The sequence below is a fragment of the Notamacropus eugenii genome, chromosome 3 (assembly GCF_028372415.1).
Source record: "Notamacropus eugenii isolate mMacEug1 chromosome 3, mMacEug1.pri_v2, whole genome shotgun sequence".
Classification (NCBI taxonomy): domain Eukaryota; kingdom Metazoa; phylum Chordata; class Mammalia; order Diprotodontia; family Macropodidae; genus Notamacropus; species Notamacropus eugenii.
In genome coordinates this window covers 229,813,283-229,833,481 of record NC_092874.1, presented here as the reverse complement: position 1 = coordinate 229,833,481, position 20,199 = coordinate 229,813,283, and the positions used below count along the sequence as shown (strand labels likewise).

The window sequence follows — 20,199 nt, the reverse complement described above, 5'->3', positions numbered from 1 at the left end:
TTTAATTTTGGAACTCATTCATGGATTATTCAATTTATTTTTCAGAAATTGAGTAATTTAAGTCATCTCATTCTTGTTCTGTTCATCTGGGTAATTTATATTTTTGTAAATATTTGTCCATTTCATTTACACTGTCAATTAATTAGCCTGTTATTAGGCAAAACTAATTTCTGAGAAATTCTTTTATTTCTTCTATGTTGGGTTTACATTCTCTCTTTTCTTTCTATCTGTAGTCTGCCTTTAATTTCTCTTTTTGAAAAATGCAGTTTTCTATGATTTATCTCTGATTTGGCTATCTCTGGTTTTCAGAAAGTCAGATCCTAGGTTTACCTATTAATTAACTGGGTTGGTCCTTGCTGTTGTTGTTGTTATTGCTCTTTGATTTGTTTTTTTGCTTTCAATTTTCTTAATCTCTTTCTTGATGTTTTTAGAATTTATTTTCTGGGTGGGAGAAAATGTGTTGGTTTTCTAAGTGCATTCCAATTTATTGCTCTATGTTTTCTTTGACATGTCATGTTATGTATCACCTCCTTGAGGTCATGATCCTTTGTGAGAGTGAAGGACAAGCAGCAGCAATGGGTATCAACCCCAACACTGTATATTTAAATTTTAGGATTAATGTTGGGGGAGGGTGGAGGATGGCAGGCAGGATGTTTGTTTTTGTCTCATGCTGATTACATGGCAGATTCACTACTTATTTTGAACCCTCACGCCCAAGGGATCTTTGATTCGTGTACGTGCCTAATTCCCCAAACACCTTATGCAAACTAAGCAGATAAAATGAGAAAAACTCATCTCCCTGCCCAGAAAAGTCACACCCTCTCATCTGAAGGATACAGAAGCAAGTGCTAACATTACCTTCCTCTTCCAGAAGTCATGGCTTCCTCTCAGCTTCATGGCAAGATTTCTCACTTTTAAAAATGATACAGGATCTCTAAATCATCAACAATTTAGGCTTAGTCATGAGAGAGGCTAGCCCAGGAGCTTTGGGTATCCTAGGAAGAGGGGATCACAAGGTTGTCTATAAAGTGAAGTCCTGGAGCCCAAAAATAGTGTGGACAAAAATGTACACAGAGTCAGGATCTGTGAATTAAGCCTGTAAAGAGCATTAGAGATCATCTAATCCAACCTCATTACTTACAGGTGAGGAAATTGGGACTCAGAGAGGTGAAGAGACATAGCTAACATCCCATAAGTCATAAATAACAGCTAAAAGTTTTCAAATCAAGTTGACCTTCAAATCATACCATGCTACCACCATTTCCCTCCACTCTGTATGCAGCTTTGAGTCACACCAACGACTTTTGGGGTTATTCTGGCAATTGATGTCATGAAGAATTACCAGAAATGTAAGTAGAGCAGCAATTTATTAGGTCACATATATTTTCCTTCTTTTTGATCTAGCATGATCAAATTTACATGGCTATTTGCCTCATGTGAAAGGCATTTGGGTGATACAGTGCATAAAGTACAGAGTCTGAAGTCAGGAAGACCTAGGTTTAAATTTATATTCAGACACTGTGTGACCTTGGACAAATCACAGATTCTATCTGCTTCAGGTTTCTCAACTATGAAATAAAGAAAATAACAAACCTACCTCCTAGGATTGTGGAAAGAACCAAATAAGATCATATTTATAAAGCACTTAGCATGTTGCTTGGCACATAGTAGGTATGTAATGTATTTTCTTCTTTCTTAGAGAAGCACTATGGACAAAGCCACCTGTTTGAAATTTCCAAATCTTTAAGAATTGCTAGGACTATTTCAGAGAAATATTCAGCCATGATTTTTGAGATATCACATTTTACATGGAATAGAAAAATCTTTGAATTTAATACTCTAATTAGAGTTGGATCACAGAGACAGCTGCACTGACAGTGGATTGTGCACTTGTTTATTTGATTTCAGTGGTGTTACAAAAGTTTTTCTTATCTAAAATCTTCCCTTGGAAATGCCACTATGCAACCAACTTACAAAATTCCACAAGTGAAGGTACTGCCTTCCTAGGACAAAAATTCTATTTTGAAAAAATTCATCGTACCATGTTATTTGTTTTTTAAAAACATCCATCTTGAATAGCTCATTTAACCATACTAGAGAGTACAAATGTAATATAACAAAGTATTTTGAGTTACAAAAGACTAGGACATTATATTAGATCATTTTCAATAAACCCTGAAACATCTTAGCATATCTTAGTAGGGAAAAAGTGTTCAAGGTTTTCCTTGGATAAATCACAAGTTGAAATGAAATTACCCCCTTAGAAGAAACCATTGCTTACATCTTATAGTTAAGTTATTGATATAAGGAACCCAAAATATAATGTAGTACAGCCCACCAATGAAACAGATGAAAAAACTGTGGTCCTAACAAATGAGAAATTTTGGCCAACATAAAAAAAAATTTAAGAACAGAGGCTTAATTTGAAATTCTGATTTCCAGAGCACATCTTTTCATACAACACAGGTACAGAAAGCAGGTTGCTGCAGAATGAGACTAAAGTAGCACACAACAAACAAAAATACAAGAGAAATTGTACAGGGGACCATAGCCAGGATGTACTTGAGACAGTAAAGGGAAAATCTCAGGCACACTAAATGACGAAAGGAATTGGAAGCACCAATTGCAGGGAAAGGGACCCTGGATAGCTCCACAATATTTCTACACAATATTTCTCAAAGCCAGCCTGCCTACCATCTTAAGTTAAAGGTTCCTAACTTTTCCTTCAGTAACTACTACAAAAAGATGTCAACAAAAAAATTTTTTGTTTAGGGAAGTAGAGAAGGAAAGGTGAATTCATGCATTGAGGAATATAGGAGATAGTTTTCCATCAGCCCAGAGCAACAATACCAACAAAAATGAGAGTTCACATTTCAGGTTTATAAAGGTGTTTTTCCCCCCAAAATATCCCTGTGCAGTAAGCAGTACAGGTACTGCTAACCTCATTTCACAGACAAGGAAATGTGAGTTCATATTATAATGCCAAATGTTGCCTCCAGGATTAGACACTAGGTCCTCAACTTCAAATTCAATTCCGGTGGGTGTGGCTAAGGAAAAGGGGGAGTGAAGGTCTTTGAGTGAAGATGGATGTAATAATAGATTTTTGACAGAAGATCATACTTGAAAGGGCAAAATTGTTAATTCTAAAGATATGTAGAAAAAAAGCAATCCAGACAGAACCTAGAAAAAAGTGGAATACAATGAGGTTACAATATTTAAGAAAAACCTTATGTGAGCTGCCTGCTTACTCTTGCTTCCTGACTATTATTTTGTCTCCACTCACATCTTCAGGCTGAATCTCTCCCACTCTCTTCTGTGTACAGGTCCATCAGAATTCCAAAAGAGAGGATGAGAAATCACACATGTATTTTATTATTCATTCTGCAGGGATTTACAGATGACCCACAGCTGCAGGTTTTGCTTTTTATCTTTCTGTTTCTCAACTACATATTGAGTGTAATGGGGAATCTGACCATCATCATCCTAACCTTGATGAATCCCCACCATGTATTTTTTTCTCAGAAATTCTCTTTCTTAGAAGTCTCATTTACCACTGCCTGTATTCCCAGATACCTCTATAGCATGTCAACTGGGGACAATACCATCTCCCGTCATGCTTGCTTCACCCAAATATTCTTTGTCATCTTTTTGGGAGAAGCAAAGTTCTTTCTTCTGGCCACCATGTCCTACGACTGCTATGTGGCCATTCGCAAACCTCTGCAATACACAACTATCAGGAACAGCAAAGTATGTAATCAGATCCAGTTGAGTTCCTGGCTGTCTGGGCTGACGACCATCCTCCCACCACTTAGCATGGGCCTTCAGTTGGAATTCTGTGACTCCAATGTCATTGATGACTGTGACTGATGCATTTCCCCTGCTGAAAATCATGTGCTCAGACACAGAGTTCATGGAGAGGATGGTTTTAATTTTTGCTGTATTGACCCTCATCATCACCTTACTCTTGGTGGTTTATTCCTTTGCCTACATTATAAAGACAGTTCTCAAATTCCCTTCTGTCCAGCAAAGGCAAACAACCTTTTCTACCTGTTCCTCACATAATTGTTGTCTCCATCACTATGGCAGCTGCATGTTCGCATGTATGAAACCTTCTACAAAGGAAGGAGTCGCTTCGAACAAGGTGGTATCAGTACTAACGACATCTGTCACCCCAGGGATGAACCCCTTTATTTACACCTTAAGGAATAAGCAAGTCATACAAGCCTTTAAGGACTTAGTTAAAAGGATTGTGCTTCTCTCCAGGTAGTAAGAGGCTAGTACAGTCAAGATGCTAAAGGGAAAAGTTTTCCAAGGTATCACAATTCTTTGCTATTTTTCTTGCTATATAGTTTTAGCCATAGGCTAGTAAGCATAACTTTCTGGCCTATTTTCTCATTCTGGGAGAAAAAGAGGGAGAGAAGCAAAGAAGGAGATTGGGAGGAAGTGACATACAGACAGAAAGAGAGAAAGGGGGAAAAGAGGGAAGGAGGGGCAGAGGAAAAAGGAGACAGAGAGAGGGAGAAAGGGGGAACAGAGAGACAGAGATGGGGGAAAAGGGGAAGAGAGTAAGAGGGAGAGAATGAGGGAGAGAGAAGGAGAGGAATATGGAGAGGGAGAGAGAGGGAGAGGAGGAAAGCGTGAGTGGGAGAGGGAGAGAGAGTCAAATGGAGAGGTAGAGGGATAATTCTTTTATGCTCCTCTTTTGTCAAGATCTGTTTTTTGAAACCTCAATCACTTTTCTGCCCAAGAAAGCTTCTCCCTCTACTTGTGAGTTCAGGTATACTCTGTCAGACTCATTCGCGTCTTGGCATAACAATGCCATAGCAAAGTGCCAATTGACAGAGGAATAGCATTGAAAACCTTCCCCCTTAGGAAGCTCTTTAAAAGTCATGGTGCCTTTATCAGGGATGCCTTGCTTACCAGCTAATGGAAGAAGGAGGGGAGGGAGCAAAGGAGGAATAGAACTTGGAATTCGAAACTTATTTTCAATGTCGAAAAATATTTTAACATGTATTTGGGGAATAAATAAAATATGTTTAAAAATTTAAAAATTAAAATGTAAGAACTCAGCAATTTGTTTATAGTCAGAGTCAGATTACTTTGCCTCAAAATAAATTCCTTAATTATTGCCAGTGCCCATACCACTTTGCAGTATTTCTTGCCTAGATTCTCTCCTTTGGGCTTAATTTTCCTTTCCACCATCATTCATCGAAAATTGCCCCTTTTCCATGCCTAGTTTCCTTATCTTTGTTGACTGATTAATCAACCTGCTCTTCCATTTTCTTTCATGATATCCAAAGTGATTTCTATCATCACTTCCCTGTCTCTATCAGATTGAAGCATCACCCTCTTCACAGAGCTCCTAGAACACCATAATTATCATTTTCTCATGCACTTATATATTCTTTTTTTTCTAGTTTGCTCTATTATTATATGTGTAATTTTCCTCCTTCTATAACAAAATTAGAAGCTCCTGGGGGCCATATTTATTTGTTAACCACCTTCATGATACCATGAAATGTGCATCTGAGTCCTTTGCGTATAGTAGACATTCAATAAAATGTATTTAAATGGAACTAGCCAAAAGGAGAAAGTAATCAAGTTATTTTCTAGCAAGGTGGGTCAGTAGTGAATAAGATCATAGAATGGTTGGACTCTAGCCTAGGCAAAGACATAAAAGTGTGTGGGAATTGACTTGGCAAAAACAATGTCAAATTCTGTTCAGATAAGGAATAATGACCATAAACTTTTAGATAATATATTGTTTTGCTATGCACTTTGCATGAATCATCTCATTTGATCTTCACAACCACCCTATGAAATAAGTATTACTACTATTGGCCTTATTTTACTAACTAGCAAACTGAGGATGATGAAAAATTGATTTTCCCAAACTGGAAGAAAAAAATAATATTTTTAGGCACAAACATGTCAAAAAAGTGTTAATTTATCATTATTATAAGACATTCATTGGTCTTCTTAGAAACAGAATTGTCAAAACGTCTTCTGATGACTTGAAACATCTCTCTCTAATGCAAGTCATTTTGAAATAATATTTACAGCTTTCTTAAAATAAAGGAAATTTCACTATGTGATAAAACATAATTATACAACTAAAGATAAAGTAAAAATTAACATTTTATATCATTTATCCAGGAAAAAAAAGACACTCAGTCTTGGAGAATGGTTTTCCTAAAATCCCCCAGTCCCTCTATGACCACTGGCTTCACATCATGGAGAAAGAGACTGCTACTCTAATGCCCTAATCTGAGCAAGGCTGATCAATGAAGATCCCATTTCCTTTGTCATTGTCTAGTCAGCACCCTAATTAATTCATGAGGCAGGCTTCCCTGGGCTAATCAGAGAAAGGGGCAGAGGATCTCATTTTGGGATTAATAGTTATATAAAGATTGAGTTGGGGTTCTCTTTCTTACTAGTCCAAATGCTTCAGTTCAGTATACATGTTAAACGTTTCTTAGTATTTCTAAAAGTGGATGTCAAGTCCTAGAATGGAGAGAGAAAATGGAAAATACGGCTTTCCATGCTCCCTTGACAGAGTCACATAATTAGCAAAACTCTAAGTCAGGTTTGAAAGTTAGGTCTTCCTAACTTAAAGGAGTGTTAAGCAACTGGTGATTGAAAATGATGAAACAGCTGGAATAAAATCAGGAAATTTTCGCTCTCAGGACTTGCACCATGGTACCACCAGTACAAAGTAGTTGATTAGTAAAATGTGTAGTATATATTATGGAATTCTAAGAGAAAGATGAGAGAAATTGATATAGAGACCCAAAGCAGATGACTTGGTTTTTATCTCATTGTAATGAGACCTCTGGAGGATAAGAAATCTGGATATACATCAAGGATATTTCCTTTCCCTAGGAAGTAGAACTTCCCTAGAGAAAGGAGAGATATTTTGCTTATTGAAGGGCTTAAGGGTAAGCCCATTGGGTTTTGCATTTTCTATGGGGTGAAACTTGGTCCTTTATTAGATATCTATCTAGACTCTCTGCCTTCATGGAAGAATTTAGGGTTTCTATAACAAGTCTTTAGAGACCAAGAAAAGGAACCAAGTTCTGAAATTCTCAGTAAAATCCTAGATAGGGAGAAAGAAAATCAACAGGTCCAGAAAATTTTATTGCTACATCTATAATGAATGACAAAAATTATTACAACTCTGTTGTCTTACCCTATACCCCACATGTTTGGAGGAGGATAAAAAGCTAGAAATCATAAATGCTACCATCATATAAAGATAAACAATAAATTTATCCAGCTTTATTGGAAATAATTTATAATGAAAGACAAGAATTATGGTTCAACCTTTCATTCTTGTCCAACTCTTCATGATCTCATGGCCTGGTCCATGGGATTTTCTTGGCAAAGATTCTGGAGTGGTTTGCCATTTCCTTCTGGGAGTACACATTTTATAGATAAGAGCCTGAAGCAAATAGGGATTAAGTGGCTGGTCTACAGTCATGCATCCAGTAAGTGGCAGGGGCTGGATTTGAAATTAGATCTTCCTGACTCCAGGATCAGTGCTCTATCCACTATGCCACCTAGTTAAAATATAGCTGTTGTCATAGTAGGATTGGTTATCCTCAAATAAGGAAATAATCCAAAATGGGTGTACATTACTAATGGAAAGTCATATGTATAGGCTACTTTTCAAAGTATTTTCCTCACAATGATCCGATGAAACATGTAGTTTTAAGTGTTATCCCAACCTTATAGATGATGAAACTGAGGCTCAAAGACTTTAAATCATTTGACGAAATCCAAATTCAGGATACTTTCTAGTGTACTCCTAACTCTAAAGAGGATTTCCTCTAACATGCCTAAGAAATATCTTCACACTGGAAGCTCATTCCATCCCTGGACTACTTTCACATCAGAAGACCCCTCCATAACTGGGCTATCTGTCTGATGAGCTAGCACAGAACCTCCATTTTAAGGAGGATGCCTAGACCAACCATGACTTTATTCTTCTCCAGTCTACACTTCTGACTCTATGGAATTTCCATAGCAGTGGTATCAAAATCAAATAGAATTGGAGGCCACTAAAGCGCTTAAAGATATCTTCTAGAAAACCACATATTAACATCACCTATTGTATTGTATTTAAATTACTTGTTAAATATTTTTCAATTACATTTTACTCTAGTTTGAGCCAGACTTCAGAGTATTGTGGGCTGTATATGGTTGTCTTTGACCTCCGTGCTCCATAGCACGCTCTGATGCTGGCCACCTTGATTCCTCTATCCCATTCTCAGTTTCCTTATAGGAAATAAGCTCCTGGAGAGGAAGAACTGTTTTCTCTCTGTTTGCATGTGTATTACCACCATTTTGGCAACTTTCCTAGCACATAAAAAAGGTTAAATAAATGCTTTTTGTTATTGCTTCCACTACATCACATTCACTCTCAATATGAAAGATTAGGCTTCCAGGCAAAGAAACTGGGAAATAAGGAATTTGAATTATGAGGAGAAAGAGGGGGAAGGGTAAGAGGAAGTCACTTATATCGTGACTCTCTACCACGCATGTTCTCTGTTGCCCAAAAACCTAATTTAATGCCTCTGTCTGTTCATGTGGTCTGTAGCATATTCCAAAAACAAAAATCAATTCTATTTTTCTCTCTACTGACCTTTATCCAAATAACCTCTCACTGTGATCATAGATATCCTCACATGAGTATACCATCTTAATATGTAATGCTATTACCCCCAACTCTTGCTACCTACTAGGTTTATTTTGAAAAAGAATAACCATTCAAAGACCCAGTCTACTCATTGACTTTATCCTACAACCCTACAAAAGTAGCAGCGTTACCACCCACACACTTTGTCATCTTTCGGCTAAGATGGAAGTTGGCTGCTCTGTCTGTCTGTCTGTGTTTGTTCTTCATTTTCAAAGAAGACCACGGCATCAGAGAGATGATAATATGACTTGCATTTGACTTTGTTTTGAGGGAGGGAGGGCTGGCAAGGTTTCCAGCCTCACTTCCCCCCCCTCCCCGCCCCCCCCCGCCCGTGCCATCCAGATCCAGTGACCATATATTCATCAGGATGACTGGAGAAGAGCCAGAATACAATGGGAGACCTTGGACTATTCAGGTACTCACTTAGAGTGAGGTAAAACCCATTCAGCAAATAGGCCTCTTTAAGAAGTAATAAGGGAATGGCCCCTTTAATGAGCACAAGAGAAAAACAAGTAAATCAAGCTGGGAGGGAAAGAGCTCCAGTTCCTATTGATAATCACTCTGAAACCTAGGGTAGTTTTCAGATTGCACCACAAAGAACAATCACAAAGAACAACAAAGGAAAATGGGTACAAGTGCCTACATATAGTTTAGGACTTAACAACAAAACTATCAGAAACCTATGGAGGTTCAGAAAGTAAATATGCCAAGGTAGGTGGATGGGACAGTATGGAATCAGCCCATATCCAAGCCACAACAGCAAACAAAATTACATTGGTGTCTAAGAGGCCTATGCCCAACACAGAATCCAGGTAAACCTAGCACATACCACAGCAGGAGAGAAGGCTAGACCAGCATTTAGGGAGCATTCATTTCATATATTATAATAACTTTTTATTCCATTTCATGATCCATATGATACCATGGTTTGTACAGCCAATGACCAATTGATGGACCCACTTTACTTCCAGCTCTTTGTAGCAATAGAAAATACTACTATAAAGACTGTGGTACATATAGGTCCTTTCCCTTCAACTTTGACCTGTTTCATGTATATGTCTAATACTAGTTTCGCTGGGTGAAAGGATATGTGCAAATTGTGACAGTTCCAAATTGTTTTCTTTTTTATTTATTTTTTATTCTGAACTTAACAAATCTTAGCAAACAGCCACATTGGTAAGAAGCCCTCGATATGGAACTTGGTCCATGCAAATCCATTGCGTCAGTCCAAGGCCATGGACTATACTTATACTGCAACCAGTGTCTGAACGTCTTTTTCTTTGTCTGTGGCTTGATATAGTAATTGGGAAGTATTCTTACTCTTTTCTCCCATTGGCCCATTCAACTGAACAATTTCATATCTGTGCCATATAAAAATTTGACTCATTCTGCATGGTATGAGCATAAACAACTCATTGTCATTGTAATCCAAGTATGTAAAATCAAGCTGAGGAGAAAATTCAGGGTTATGATTTATTGAAAAGAAAATTAGAAAAAGGTAACTTTTTAGAATAACTACAAAGTGTTTTTCCATAGATGAGAGTCTCTTCATATGTATAGGGATTATAGAAGGTATCAGGGAGAAGATGGCATCTGAAGTAGATACTGAACTTCAGCCAGAATTTCTACAGGCAAAGAAGATGAAACGGAAATCTGATGTGAAAGACCAGATTCCAGGCATAGGATATGCCTGGGACAGATTACCATCACTTTTATCTTGGTTCTATGTAGTCAGTGCAGCCTGTTTCTCATAATATTTGAAAATTTGGCCTAATGTACTAAAGATTCAAAACATTTAAAGTATTATTTATAAGCAATATATCACTCGGATTTTAACCTGGCATTACCCAGAAGATGTGAAAGGCTGTTTGGCTAAAGGTATTCCTCTTCTCCACTTCAGATGATTGAATTTCCCTAATCATATCTGTCTGTGCCCACTGGAATGCTGCTCAGGAGGTTCCTACTTCTATTTACCAATAAGCTCACATTGTTGATAAAGAAAACCCAAAGATCTGTTGCACAACTCTTAGTGATAGTGATATTAATCTCCTAAGGGTTTTAGCCTAGAAAAAAGTCCCAAATTTCATATAGTTTCTTTTCTTTGAAAAGCTGAAAAGCTTATAAATACAGATTACTAATAAAACTCACAAAATATTTTGTATCCCTAGGACATTTGTCAATTAAGAAGTATCAAGGTTGGTCCCCCAGCTTATTGAGTTCAGTGGAGCTGATTAATCAAGGAGTTCCTTTTACACACACACACACACACACACACACACACACAGACACACACACACACACACACACCTTAATCTATTCCTTCTTTAGCAAAGACATAACAATTCATGGCACCATAAAAATTATCTTAGCTTTTTCTAGAACCCACATAATGTTATAAACACTTAATAAGAAATTTAAAGATAAAAGAAACAGTTAGAAACACTTAGAATGTTGACTATAAGGAAGCAATCTTTCTTTTTGAAAGGAAGAAACAGGGAGAGAGTTGATTGACCATCAACACAGGGCTTCTCAAAGTGGACAAAGACCTTTGCTCTCTTTTCTTCTCTTGATGATATGAGAAACAAATCCAAGAATGATCAAGACTCTAGCCATAAACAGAGATAAGGAAAACATCCTGGAAAGTATCCTCCATCTGCCCCACCACTATCTTTACCAATCCATGTCTTCAAGATTTTCCAGCTCTCTCCATGTATCTCTATCTAGAGAGAGATTTAAGAACTTCTGCTACATTGGAAATCTCTGCCCATCAGTACTGATCCTGTAATAGCTTAGTCTCTTAACTTGCTGGAAAAAAAGACAACTTTGAGAAGGAAAACCCAGATGGTGGAGTAAAGACAGAGCCTCACCTGAACTCTCCCCCAAATCCCTCCAAATACTTTTAAACAATGGCTCTAAACAAATTTTACAACAGCAGAACACACAAAAATATAATGTGAAACAAATTCCTAGCCCAAGACAACTTGGAAGATTGGCAGGAAAAGTCTGTTGCACCAGGGTAAGAGAGGAGTGTAATTCAGCACAGGCTGTGCCAGCACAGACCAGGCCCCACCAAACTAGGAGCAGGACGCAGAGTAACTGAATCATTAGCAGCAGTGGCAGTTTCCAACTTCTCAACAAACAGATGCCAAAATAACTTAAAACATCAGCAGGAAAGGTCTGTTGCATCTGGATGAGAGTGGTGCACAGTCAAGTGCAGGCTGAACCAGCACAGCCTCAGCCCCAGCAAAGCAGGAGCAGACCTTGGGAGTAATTGAAGCAGAAGCCACAGCAGCAGAAGTTGCTTCTGGTACTCATAGCCTACAGAGAGTAAGGGAGTCAAACAACTGGTCAGAAGAAGATTACAGGAGTCATTTGGTGAATACTGAGGCAGGATACAGAAGCTTTGCCCATACTCAGATCCTGAACACATTTCTGGGTGGCAATCACAGGGCAAGAAGGAGCACTAGAATAGTACAGCTTCTGGCCACAGGGGAGGGAGGATCTTCCTCACAGTTCCAGGGCAGAAGAGAGTGCTTGTGGTCACTCAGTGACCAGAGTACAGGCCAGGAGATGAATAAACACCTATTCTTAGATCATATCACCTTGGAAGAACTAAATTAACAGGTCCCTAGAATATCTCTGACAATAGTTGCACAAAACGCCTAAAGCTTAGGACAATGAGCCATTCACACTGGAAGCACAGTCATACTTTAACAGAGTTAAAAGTCAAGTAAAAAGCTGGGGAAATGACCAAAAAATGGAAAAAAAATTAATTTTGACGATAAAAATTTACTATGGTGACAAGGGACATCAAAACAAAAGCTCAGAAGAAGGCAATAAGCGGAAGCCCTTACATCCAAAGCCTCTAAGAAAAATATGAATTGGTCACAGGCCATGAAAGAGATCAAAAAGGATTTTGAAAATCAAGTAAGAGAAGTAGAGGAAAAATTGGGAAGATAAATGAGAGTGATAAAAGAAAATCATGAAAAACAGGACAACAGCTTGGGAATGGGGGCACGCAAAATGTATGGAAGAAAATATCTTAAAAGACAGACTAGACCAAATGGTAAAAGAATTCCAAAAAAGTCAAAGAGGAAAAGAATGCCTTTAAAAGAAAAATGAGCCAAATAGAGCAGAAACATACAAAAGCTCACTGAAGAAAATAATTCCTTAAAATTAAAATGGACGAAATGGAAACTAATGACTTTATGAGAAATCAAGAGGCAATCAAACAAAATCAAAAGAATGAGAAAACAGAATACAATGTGAAATACCTCGTTAGAAAAACAAGTGCCATAGAAAATAGATTCAGGAGAAATTATTTTAAAATTATTGGACTACCTGAAAGCCATGACCACAAAAAGAATGTAGGCATCAACTTGCAATAAATTATCAAGGAATACTGCCCTGATATTCTAAAACCAGAAGGTAAAAAAGAAATCGAATGAATCCACTGATCACCTACTTAATGGTATCCCAAAATGAAAGCTGCCAGGAATACTACAGCACAATTACAGAGTTCCCAGCTCAAGAAGAAAATACTGCAAGCAGCCAGAAAAAAATAATCTAAGTACCTTGGAGCCACACTCAGAATAACACAAGATTTAGCAGCTTCACACTAAAGGTTCAGAGGACTTTGAGCATGATATTCAGGAGTACAAAGGAGCTAGGATTACAACCAAAGAATCCCCAACCCAGCAAAAGAATCCTTCAAAGGAAAAAATGGATATTTAATGAAATAGAGGACTTTCAAACATTCCTGAAGAAAAGATCAGAGATGAATAAAAAGAGTTGAGTTTCTAATACAAAACTCAAGAGAAGCATAAAAAAGTAAACAGCAAAGAGAAATCATAATGGACTTAATAAGGTTAAACTGTTTACATTCCTCTATGAAGAAATGATACTTATAACCCATGAAAACTTTCTCATTATTAGAGCAAATAAAAGGAATATATATATATAGATACAGTGTCAGTTGAAAATGAAGAAATGATATCTTAAAAAAGTAAAATTAATGGGTCAGAGAGGAATGACCTGGGAGAAAGGCAAAAGCAAATTAGAAAGGGGCAAATTATCTCATATAAAAGATGCAAGACAAAGCTTTTACACTGGAGGGGAAGAAGGGGAACTGAGGGACAGTGAGTGAATCATGAACTTATCAGAATTGGCTTAAAGAAGGTACAACATACACATTCAACTGGGTTTAGAAATCTAATTTACCCTTCAGTAAAGTCAAAAGGAAAGGAGATAAAAAAGAGCAGAATGATACAAGGGAAGGCAGACTGAGAGAAGAGGTAGTCAAAAGCAAAACATTTTCGAGGAGTGAGAAGGGAAAAGGAGAGAAAAGAATAAATGGAAAGGGTTGAACAGAGAGAAATACAGTTAGCAATAGTAATTGTGAAAAAAATTGAAGCAGTTTTTCTGATAAAGGCTTCATTTCTCAAAGATAAAGACAACTTCAAATTTATATAAATAAGAGCCATTCCCCCCAAAATGACCAAAATATATAATCAGTTTACTGTTTTTAAAATTTATTTCTTTTCAATTTTCTAAAATCACATCCATAAATCTTAGATTTTCTCCCCCTCCCTTCTCCTCCATCCCTCCTCAAGACAACATGCAATCTTATATGAGTTCCGCACATACATACTTATTAAACAGATTTTCAAATTAGTCATGTTGCATGGAAGAATTAAAATGAATGGGAGAAACCATGAGAAAAACTTAAACAAAACATAGTGCAGGAGAAAATATTCTGCTTCATTCTGCTTTCCAATTCCATAGTTCTTTCTCTGGATGTAGATAGCCTTTTGCCTCAAGTGTACGTTGGGAATGTTTTAGCTCCTTGCATTGCTCTGAAGGGATAAGTAGATCAGAAAAATTCCTCACACAGTGAGGTTGTTCCTGGGTACAGTGATCTCCTGATTCTTCTACTTTCACTCAGCATCAGTTCATATAAGTCCTTTCAGGACTCTCTGAAGTCTTCCTGTTTATCATTTCTTATATCACAATAGTATTCCATCACATTCATGTATCACAACTTGTTTAGCCATTACCCAATTGATGGACATCTGCTCAATTTCCTCTTCTTGGCCACCACAAAGAGAAGTACCATAAATATTTTTGTACACGTGGGACACTTTCCTATTTTTATGATTTCTTTGGGATTCATTCTTAGAAGTGGTATTACTTGATCAAAGGGTATGCACATTTTTGTAGCCCTTTGGGCATAGTTCCAAATTGCTCTCTAGAATGGATGGATCAGCTCACAGCTACACCAACAATGAATTAGTGTTCCAATTCTCCCATATCTTATCCAACATTTATGATCTTCATGTTTTGTCATATTAGCCAATCTGATAGGTGTGATGTTGTACCTCAGAGTTGTTTTGATTTGCATCTCTCTAATTCATAGTGATTTAGTATAATCAGATTTCAGATGAAGTGATCAAAGAAATCTATAGCCATATGAAAAATTACTCTCACTATTGACTGAAGAAATGCAAATTTAAAAGTTCAATATCTCATACCTATTAGAATGGCTGATAGGACAGAAAAGGTAAATGGCAAATATTGGAGGAGATATGGGAGAAATGCATGGTTGGTGGAGCTGTGAACTGATTCAACAATTCTGTAGAGCAATTTGGAATTATAACCAAAGGGATATTAAACCATGCATACCCTTTGATTTAGCAATAACGTAGTATGAGGTCTATATCCCAAAAGAGGTTAAAAAAAGGAATGGACCTATGTGTACACAAATATTTATAGCAGCTCTTTTCTGGGACCAGTGAATTAGAAAGTGAGGGGGTGTCCATCAATTGAGGAATGATTCAACAAGTTGGGATATGTGATTATGATGGAATAATATTGTACCATAAGAAATGATGAGCAGGATGTTCTCAGAAAAAAATGGAAAGATTTACATGAACTGATGCAAAGTGAAATGTGCTGTGCAGAAAGTAATAGCAATATGGTAAGGTGACTAGCTATGAATAACTTAGCTATTCTCACCAATAGAACTATCCAAGGAAATTCTGAAGTATTTATGATGAAAAATAGTTTGCATCTCCTGAGAAAGATTTTTTACTTTGTGTTTCTCGAGGTTTTTTCTTATCAATGGTCTCTTTTGCAACATTAAATGTTTTACATGACTGTACATGTATAACCTATATAGAACTGCTTCCCTTTCCAAAGGTAGGGAGGGAGGAGGGAGGAAGGGAGAGAATTTGGAACTCAGAGTTTTAAAAATGAATATTTAAAATTGTTTTTGCATTGAACTGGGGAAAAAATGCTAAAAAGAAAAAGAATAATGTTTGCAAAGCAAAAACTAAAATTAAATAAATAAATAAATGCAGAAATTCTGGTGGAGTGGGGGAAGGGGGAACAAAGAAAGACAGCTTCCAAGGTCTTAGGACCCATCAGAGAGCAGATTGTACAAACTGGGGCTAAATGACTATTACACCGGCAAGAAATTTAAGAAGATATTTCCTCACATGTATTTTCCTCAGGCAGGTGCTCAACTAGAACAGGTTTAATATTTCTAGGGAAGAGTTGTTCTTCCAAAGGCACAGTGTGCTTTTTCCACAAACATAGCAGGGGGAGAGCATCTGGGTCTGGCTTTCAAAATTCAGATGAACCAATTTGGATCTATTTCCTTCATTCTAATGGGACCTTTCCTTCAATTCAGAGGACATGGAATTGAACCCACTAAGGTAATAGTTGAAATTGAACTCCATGAGAAGAGTAGGATGGAGGTAGGGCAGGGGTAGCCCAGGGAATAGCTATGTCTATGTTGAAACAGCAGGCTCAGAATTCTGAGGTGTTGACCAAAGAACAGGGACAGATTTACATGTTTCTCAGGAAACACCAGTCAACTTCTGTGACTTGGAAGACTCCGAGGTCAATTTTAGTATATAGAGAAATTCAGGGATAAGACTATAACACACTCATTAAGGACAAACTGTTTACATATACATGCACATACACATACACTCATGAAAATGTTATCAGTATTCTTAAAAGTGTCATCATTACTAAGGTCTTTTGAAAGAAATGTTGGGGCTGAGTTGTATATGATGGTGTAATTGTAAAAAACAAAATTGGCTAAAAAAAGGTAAAAAGGGAGCAAGTATGTTACAAAAATGGGATCTGAAAGGATGAACCAATACAGAGGAGGCAGGTGGGAGTGAAGGGCTGGTAACATTGGAACTTTACTCACATCAGGATTGAATAGGAAATTACCTGTACCTGTGAAAGGGTTAAGAAGCCTTATGAACATGTAGAAAGGGGAAAACTTGAGGGTCAGGGTGAGGGAGGGATTTTTAGAGGGGACTATATATTGGGATCTTGGAGGGTGGATAGGGACTTTTGAAGGGGTGGGTATTATGGGGAGTGGTAGGGTGGTGGGAGAGAAAAAAGTAACAGGGATAGGGTAAAAAGAGAGGTTGAGAAAGAAAATAGTGAGTAAAAATAAGATGGAAGGAAATTCACAAAGAGCAATTATAACTTTGAATGTGAATGGGATATTTATAGCAGCTCTCACTGTTATGGCAAAGAACTGGAAACTGCACGAATCCCCATCAATTGAGAAACAGTTGAACAAATTTTGGTGTATGGGTGTGATGAAATAGTAAAATGATCACAGAAATGCATGGAAGGACTTGAAGGAAGGAGTAAAGAGCAAAGTGAAAATAACCCAGAGAACACAATATACAGTAACGGAGATAATGTTTTGAGAATGATGCTGTGACTAATTTTGGCTATTATAAACATACAATTTAAAAATAAAAAAACATATGAAGGAAAACTATCTGCATCCAAGAGGTAAAACTGATGAATAGAAGTCTGTATAGAATAACAGCATCTATCTATCAACTAAATATACATATATGTGTGTGCATGTGTATGTGTATAGATAGATGGATAGATAGATAGATAGATAGATAGATAGATAGATAGATAGATAGATAGATAGATAGATAGATAGATAGATAGATAGATAGATAGATATAGGCAGCCATCTCTGGAGTGGAATGGGAGGAAAGTGAGTGGAATATATTTAGTGGAGATCCCTCAGAAGCCTCTTGTGTCAGCCCTGTTTGTCTCACCTGGCCCAGAAACTAAACAATAGAGATTCTGTTTTTCTTAAAATTCTTTTTGTGTTATGAGATAGTCCTTGGCAGAGACTGCTTTTGCTTACTCCCAGACTGCCCTTACTCACTCCCAGACTGCCTTTACTTCCTCCTTTATCTCCTTTTCCAGACATTACTCTATGTTACATGACAGTCTTTGACAGAAGTTTTTCGCTCCCTTACCCCGATTTTTTCTAAAAATCGCTCTTGTAGACTTATTCCTTGCTGCTGGGATAGATTTTCCATGAATAGATGGTACCCTCAAGACTCAGCCAATGGGCTAAGATGAAGAGGGTTAGGGTGGGGGTACTGTGGTCAGGGTCTATAAAAACTGCTTTGTAGGGAACACCCTCGCCCTCCTCAGACATCGCCACCTTGAGCATAGGCAGGAGGGAAAAAAAGGAGAAAACGGAAAAGGAAAAAAAAGAAATTTACATACTAACTTTATTATATATTTAAAAGGAATAGCAAATTGTACATAATAGATTTTCAGTCTCATGTAAAATTATCTTCTTACTATACCATGCTGTGAAAATCGTAATATTCCCTCAGTTAAAAACAAAATAATTTTTAATTAACAATTTGCAGTGTTGTAGAGTTTCCTCAGGCCCTGAAACATTAAGTTACTTCCATACCTCTACATCTAGTAAGTTAGAGACAAGACTGGAGCCTAAGTGCTCCTACTTCCATGACTACACCTCTATCCAAAATGAAATGCTGTATACCTAAAACAATTAGCAAAAGGAAAAAAATTGCAAAAGGAGAAAAGGGAAAAAAAAGACAGATAATTAAAGGTTAGTTAGGTTTTTCTGAACAATTTGACATATCAATATCAGTAACCTCTTAGTGCTTTAAGAGGAATGTCATCCGTTTCACTGAATCCTTAAAAGCTTGTACTACTTGTTTGTTCTTCAAAGTATATATAAAAGGATTTACACTGGGGATCACAGAAACTGTGAGTATGGCTACCACCTTATTCAAAGGCACTCCATCATTAGTGGACAGTTTGAGATATTGGAAAATGCAGCTGCCATAAGTCATAGATACAATAATGATGTGGGAGGAGCAGGTGGAAAAGGCTTTTTTCCTTTGCTGCACTGAAGGGAATCTCAGAATTGTCCTGATGATGTAACCATAGGACAGAAGCACTAAGAGTAAGGTGGTAATGAGGGTAAACACAGCACAGAAGAGAACTACCTTTTCTATGAATTTTGTGTCTGAGCACACAATCTCCAGCAGGGGAAATGCATCACAGCCAAAATGGTCAATGACATTAGAGTCACAAAATTCCAACTGGAGGCCCAGGCTAAGTGGTGGGAGAATGACAAGCAGCCCAGTCAGCCAACAACCCAAGAGGAGCTGGTTACAGACTTTGTTGTTCATGATGCTTGTGTAATGCAAGGGTTTGCAGATGGCCACGTATCAGTCATAGAACATGATGGCCAAAAGAAAAAAGTCTGTTGCCCCAAAAATAACAACAAAAAATATTTGGGTGAAGCAAGCATTACGAGAAATGGTGTTGTCCCCAGTTGACATGCTGTAAAGGTATCGAGGAATGTAAGTATTTGTGAATGAGAATTCTAAGAAGGAAAGATTTTGAAGGAAAAAATACATAGGAGTCTTAAGGTGGGGATCCAGCAAGGTGAGAGAAATGATACTAAGATTTCCAATTACACTCAATATATAGGTGATAAATAGAAAAATGAAAATCAGGATCTGCAGCTGTGGGTCATCTGTTAGTCCCTGGAGAATGAATAATGTTATTCCTGTGCGGTTTTGCATCTTGGATTTATGACTTCTGGTTGATCTGTATGTAGCAGAAATTGAAATAGGAATAGAGGGTGACACATTACTAAAGTGAGTAAAGAAGAAAAAGGAAGCTAGTTGCTCACATACCTTTTTGAATAATTCCAATATTGGCATTGGTCCTTTGAGTTGTATAACAGAATAAAGGCAAGACATTTGTTTCTACAGTCATACAATCTCAGTGTTGGAAGGATGCCTAGAGTTCATCTATTGGAAGGCACACCTGAATGGGAATTCTTACTAGAGCATCTCTGATAGGTGTTTATCTACCCTTCTCTTTAGTGATGAGAATCCAACTGTCTCCTGTAGCAGCACAATAGACTTTCTCTTACCAGAAGTAGAAAGCACCTCCTTTTTCACATCACTTAGAAGTACCCCAAAGTGGTCTGCTTCTTCAATTATTGTTTTCCTTGTTCCTGGAAAGTGAATTAGGACTTGTTGGGGCTGTAATAGCGGAGATTGCTACTTAGATATACATTGAACTAGATGACCTCTCATTTCCCTTCCTACCAGGAGTGAGTCAATTGTTAAATGTCCAGTGTGAACATTTATTTAGAACGG

At 37.4% G+C, this 20,199-nt stretch overlaps 2 pseudogenes; one reads left to right on the top strand and one right to left on the bottom strand.

Annotated features, from left to right (window-relative positions):
- The first annotated feature begins 3,348 nt into the window (after positions 1-3,348).
- LOC140531433 (olfactory receptor 6C2-like) lies at positions 3,349-4,267 on the top strand (annotated as a pseudogene).
- Positions 4,268-18,675: 14,408 nt separating this feature from the next.
- LOC140531432 (olfactory receptor 6C2-like) lies at positions 18,676-19,755 on the bottom strand (annotated as a pseudogene).
- Positions 19,756-20,199: the final 444 nt, after the last annotated feature.